This window comes from Liolophura sinensis, chromosome 2 (assembly GCF_032854445.1).
Source record: "Liolophura sinensis isolate JHLJ2023 chromosome 2, CUHK_Ljap_v2, whole genome shotgun sequence".
Taxonomy (NCBI): domain Eukaryota; kingdom Metazoa; phylum Mollusca; class Polyplacophora; order Chitonida; family Chitonidae; genus Liolophura; species Liolophura sinensis.
The window spans coordinates 25,055,436-25,061,435 of record NC_088296.1 but is presented as its reverse complement, the minus strand read 5'-3'; positions in this window follow the sequence as shown (position 1 = coordinate 25,061,435).

Sequence of the window (6,000 nt, the reverse complement as noted above, 5' to 3'; positions counted from 1 at the left end):
ACTGTGTGTTGGTAACAGTGAAAGTCTACACGAGGACCAGTTATGGAGGGTCCCATGATGTGAATCATATACCATTGTTGTGTAATCACTGTGTGTTGGTAACAGTGAAAGTCTAGACAAGGACCAGTTATGGAGGGTTCCATGATGTGTATCATATAGCATTGTTGTGTAGTCACTGTGTGTTGGTAACAGTGAGAGTCTAGACAAGGACCAGTTATGGAGGGTTCCATGATGTGTATCATATACCATTGTTGTGTAGTCACTGTGTGTTGGTAACAGTGAAAGTCTAGAAGAACCAGTTATGGAGGGTTCCATGATGTGAATGATATACCATTGTTGTGTAGTCACTGTGTGTTGGTAACAGTGAAAGTCTACACAAGGACCAGTTATGGAGGGTTCCATGATGTGGATCATATACCATTGTTGTGTAATCACTGTGTGTTGGTAACAGTGAAAGTCTACAAGGACCAGTTATGGAGGGTTCCATGATGTAAATCATATACCATCGTTGTGTAGTCACTGTGTCTTGGTAACAGTGAAAGTCTACACAGGGACCAGTTATGGAGGGTTCCATGATGTAAATCATATACCATTGTTGTGTAGTCACTGTGTGTTGGTAACAGTGAAAGTCTACAGGGACCAGTTATGGAGGGTTCCATGATGTGGATCATATACCAATGTTGTGTAACCACTGTGTGTTGGTAACAGTGAAAGTCTAGACAAGGAACAGTTATGGAGGGTTCCATGATGTGAATCATATACCATTGTTGTGTAGTCCCTGTGTGTTGGTAACAGTGAAAGTCTACAGGGACCAGTTATGGAGGGTTCCATGATGTGAATCATATGGCGTTGTTGTGTAGTCACTGTGTGTTGGTAACAGTGAAAGTCTACAGGGACCAGTTATGGAGGGTTCCATGATGTGTATCATATGCCATTGTTGTGTATTCACTGTGTGTTGGTAACAGTGAAAGTCTAGAAGGACCAGTTATGGAGGGTTCCATGATGTGAATCATATGGCGTTGTTGTGTAATCACTGTGTGTTGGTAACAGTGAAAGTCTACAGGTACCAGTTATGGAGGGTTCCATGATGTGAATCATATACCATTGTTGTGTAGTCACTGTGTGTTGGTAACAGTGAAAGTCTACACAAGGACCAGTTATGGAGGGTTCCATGATGTGGATCATATACCATTGTTGTGTAATCACTGTGTGTTGGTAACAGTGAAAGTCTACAAGGACCAGTTATGGAGGGTTCCATGATGTAAATCATATACCATCGTTGTGTAGTCCACTGTGTCTTGGTAACAGTGAAAGTCTACACAGGGACCAGTTATGGAGGGTTCCATGATGTAAATCATATACCATTGTTGTGTAGTCACTGTGTGTTGGTAACAGTGAAAGTCTACAGGGACCAGTTATGGAGGGTTCCATGATGTGGATCATATACCAATGTTGTGTAACCACTGTGTGTTGGTAACAGTGAAAGTCTAGACAAGGAACAGTTATGGAGGGTTCCATGATGTGAATCATATACCATTGTTGTGTAGTCCCTGTGTGTTGGTAACAGTGAAAGTCTACAGGGACCAGTTATGGAGGGTTCCATGATGTGAATCATATGGCGTTGTTGTGTAGTCACTGTGTGTTGGTAACAGTGAAAGTCTACAGGGACCAGTTATGGAGGGTTCCATGATGTGTATCATATGCCATTGTTGTGTATTCACTGTGTGTTGGTAACAGTGAAAGTCTAGAAGGACCAGTTATGGAGGGTTCCATGATGTGAATCATATGGCGTTGTTGTGTAATCACTGTGTGTTGGTAACAGTGAAAGTCTACAGGTACCAGTTATGGAGGGTTCCATGATGTGAATCATATGCCATTGTTGTGTAGTCACTGTGTGTTGGCCACAGTGAAAGTCTACACAGGGACCAGTTATGGAGGGTTCCATGATGTGTATCATATGGCATTGTTGTGTAGTCACTGTGTATTGGTAACAGTGAAAGTCTACAGGGACCAGTTATGGAGGGTTCCATGATGTGGATCATATACCATTGTTGTGTAGTCACTTTGTGTTGGTAACAGTGAAAGTCTACACAAGGACTAGTTATGGAGGGTTCCATGATGTGGATCATATACCATTGTTGTGTAGTCACTGTGTGTTGGTAACAGTGAAAGTCTACAGGGACCAGTTATGGAGGGTTCCATGATGTAAATCATATACCATTGTTGTGTAGTCACTGTGTGTTGGTAACAGTGAAAGTCTACACAAGGACCAGTTATGGAGGTTTCCATGATGTAAATCATATACCATTGTTGTGTAATCACTGTGTGTTGGTAACAGTGAAAGTCTACAGGGACCAGTTATTGAGGGTTCCATGATGTGGATCATATACCATTGTTGTGTAGTCACTTTGTGTTGGTAAAAGTGAAAGTCTAGACAAGGACCAGTTATGGAGGGTTCCATGATGTGAATTATATAGCATTGTTGTGTAATCACTCTGTTGGTAACAGTGAAAGTCTACAGGGACCAGTTATGGAGGGTTCCATGATGTGCATCATATACCATTGTTGTGTAATCACTGTCTTGGTAATAGTGAAAGTCTACACAAAGACCAGTTATGTAGGGTTCCATGATGTGCATCATATACCATTGTTGTGTAGTCACTGTCTTGGTAATAGTGAAAGTCTACACAAAGACCAGTTATTTAGGGTTCCATGATGTGCATCATATAGCATTGTTTTGTAATCACTGTGTGTTGATCACAGTTAAAGTCTACAAAGACCAGTTATGGAGGGTTCCATGATATGAATTGTGATATCAGTCGGTCGGGAACCTTGGAGTCTGAGTCTGGATGTATAAACCCTGGGTGTTATAGTGCAGGAACCTTAAAGTCTGTCTGGATGTATTAACCCTGGGTGTTATAGTGCAGGAACCTTGAAGTCTTAGTCTGAATGTATAAACCCCCTGTTGTTGTATTGCAGGAACATTGAAGTCTATCTGGATGTACAAATGTATAAACCCTTGGTGTTATAGTGCAGGAACCCTGAAGTCTGTCTGGATGCATAAACCCATGGTGTTATAGTGCAGGAACCTTGAAGTCTGTCTGGATGTATTAACAATTGGTGTTATGGTGCAGGAACCTTAAAGTCTGTCAGGATGTATAAACGCTTGGTGTTATAGTGCAGGAACCTTAAAGTCTGTTTGGATGCATAAACCCTTGGTGTTATAGTGCAGGAACCTTAAAGTCTGAGTCTGAATGTATAAACCCCCTGGTGTTGTAGTGCTAGGATGGTCACAGGATAACCTCTGGGAAGTTGATAACTGATAAAGGGCTGTGGATGCACACACGTTTGTGTTAATGTGTGGTAAATACTGGACTGTTAAGGCCTATACACTGTATTAGTTATACTGGCAGATTTAAGCCAGCGTGTGTACTTGTGATACCTTGCGGCCTATACACACTATGGCTGGAGCAAATTGTGGAGAGTACAAGTTTTCCATTCTACCTTGAGTTGAGTGGAAAGTTTGTGGTATTATTAAGGCATGAAGGGAGTGTCATTGAGTGACATTGGAATACCAAGGTGCACATCACGAAAAATTGAAACAGTGTACAAGTATAGATTATGTTCAAGTTGGCAAGAGATTTAAGTCAGCTTGTATCAGATGCATGTACCTGTAGGTATAACACATGTATGTATACATGTACCAGCTTCACCAGTATAACACATGTACATGTACATGTACCAGCTTCACCAGTATAACACATGCACGTGTACATGTACCAGATGTACCAGTATAATACATGTACGTCTACATGTACCAGGTTCACCACTATAACACATGTACACGTACATGTACCAGATTCACCAGTAAAACACATGTACATGTACATGTACCAGATTCACCAGTATAATACATGTACAGAAAGTGCTAGCCACTGTATTGATGTACAGGTATACCTGAGCAAGACTTGAAGAAATGCAATTACATGTACATGAAGTACCATCAGTCTGACAGCTGGGATGCCAGAACTGTCAGCTCACAACAAGGGGGATATTTTCTGGGACAGAACTCTGTTCAAATACGAACCTCGTCTCTGTCTGCTGGTAGCATAGTCTCGGCAGACTCTGTTCAAGTTGCTGGATTATATTTCTGATGCTAGTTTTCTGTGTTGTTTAGGACATATTACCTGGTATACTGATTTGGCTCATGAATAGCATGTACATGGAATAGGTATCTGTACAGTGTAGCACGCGTCAGTGTACAGCGTATGCCTAGATCGACATACATGCTTAATTATAAAGACTATGACTTTCCAGCACACCTTGTAGCCGTTTCTTTCTCAGCGGAGCAGATTGCCTTGTTACTGGAATTGCACATTTGGCTTCATTGCAAGAATGTTTGTACTCAGTACATTAAGCTCTTGTAGATCCATATCTGTGTGTGCATTCTTCTGCTGAAAGATTTATAAAAGGCAACAACATGGACGTTCACAAATGATTGCTCTAAAAGTTAAATATGTGCCATTTAGATTGGAGAAAGATTATCAGGTAATGCGGGCAGAATTGGAATACAGGTTTGTAGAGGGCTGAGTAGAGAAATACAGTGTTCATTTTTGTGCACAGCTGAGTGGATTATTGTGTTCATTTTTGTGAACAACTGAGTGGAACACTGTGTTCATTTTTGTGCACAGCTGAGTGGAGTATTGTGTTCATTTTTGTGAGCAGCAGAGAGGAATATTGTGTTCATTTTTGTGCACATCTGAGTGGAACACTGTGTTCATTTTTGTGCACAACTGAGTGGAGTATTGTGTTCATATTTGTGAGCAGCAGAGAGGAATATTGTGTTCATTTTTGTGCACAACTGAGTGGAACACTGTGTTCATTTTTGTGCACAGCTGAGTGGAGTATTGTGTTCATTTTTGTGCACAGCTTGGTGGAATATTGTGTTCATTTTTGTGAGCAGCAGAGATGAATATTGTGTTCATTTTTGTGCACAACTGAGTGGAACACTGTGTTCATTTTTGTGTGCAGCAGAGAGGAACACTGTTCATTTTTGTGCACAGCAGAGTGAAATATTGTGTTCATTTTTGTGAGCAGCAGAGAGGAACACTGTTCATTTTTGTGCACAGCTCAGTGGAATATTGTGTTCATTTTTGTGCACAGCTTGGTGGAATATTGTGTTCATTTTTGTGAGCAGCAGAGATGAATATTGTGTTCATTTTTGTGCACAACTGAGTGGAACACTGTGTTCATTTTTGTGTGCAGCAGAGAGGAACACTGTTCATTTTTGTGCACAGCAGAGTGAAATATTGTGTTCATTTTTGTGAGCAGCAGAGAGGAACACTGTTCATTTTTGTGCACAGCTCAGTGGAATATTGTGTTCATTTTTGTGCCCAGTGGAGTGGATATTGTGTTCATTTTTGTGCACATATGAGTGGAATATTGTGTTCATTTTTGTGCACAGCTCAGTGGAATATTGTGTTCATTTTTGTGCCCAGTGGAGTGGATATTGTGTTCATTTTTGTGCACAGCAGAGTGAAATATTGTGTTCATTTTTGTGAGCAGCAGAGAGGAACACTGTTCATTTTTGTGCACAGCAGAGTGAAATATTGTGTTCATCTTTGTGAGCAGCAGAGAGGAACACTGTTCATTTTTGTGCACATCTGAGTGGAATATTGTGTTCATTTTTGTGCACATCTGAGTGGAATATTGTGTTCATTTTTGTGCACAGCTCAGTGAAATATTGTGTTCATTTTTGTGCCCAGTGGAGTGGATATTGTGTTCATTTTTGTGCACAGCTCAGTGGAATATTGTGTTCATTTTTGTGTACAGCTTGGTGGAATATTGTGTTCATTTTTGTGAGCAGCAGAGAGGAATATTGTGTTCATTTTTGTGCACAGCAGAGTGAAATATTGTGTTCATTTTTGTGCCTAGTGGAGTGGATATTGTGTTCATTTTTGTGCACAGCTCAGTGGAATATTGTGTTCATTTTTGTGAGCA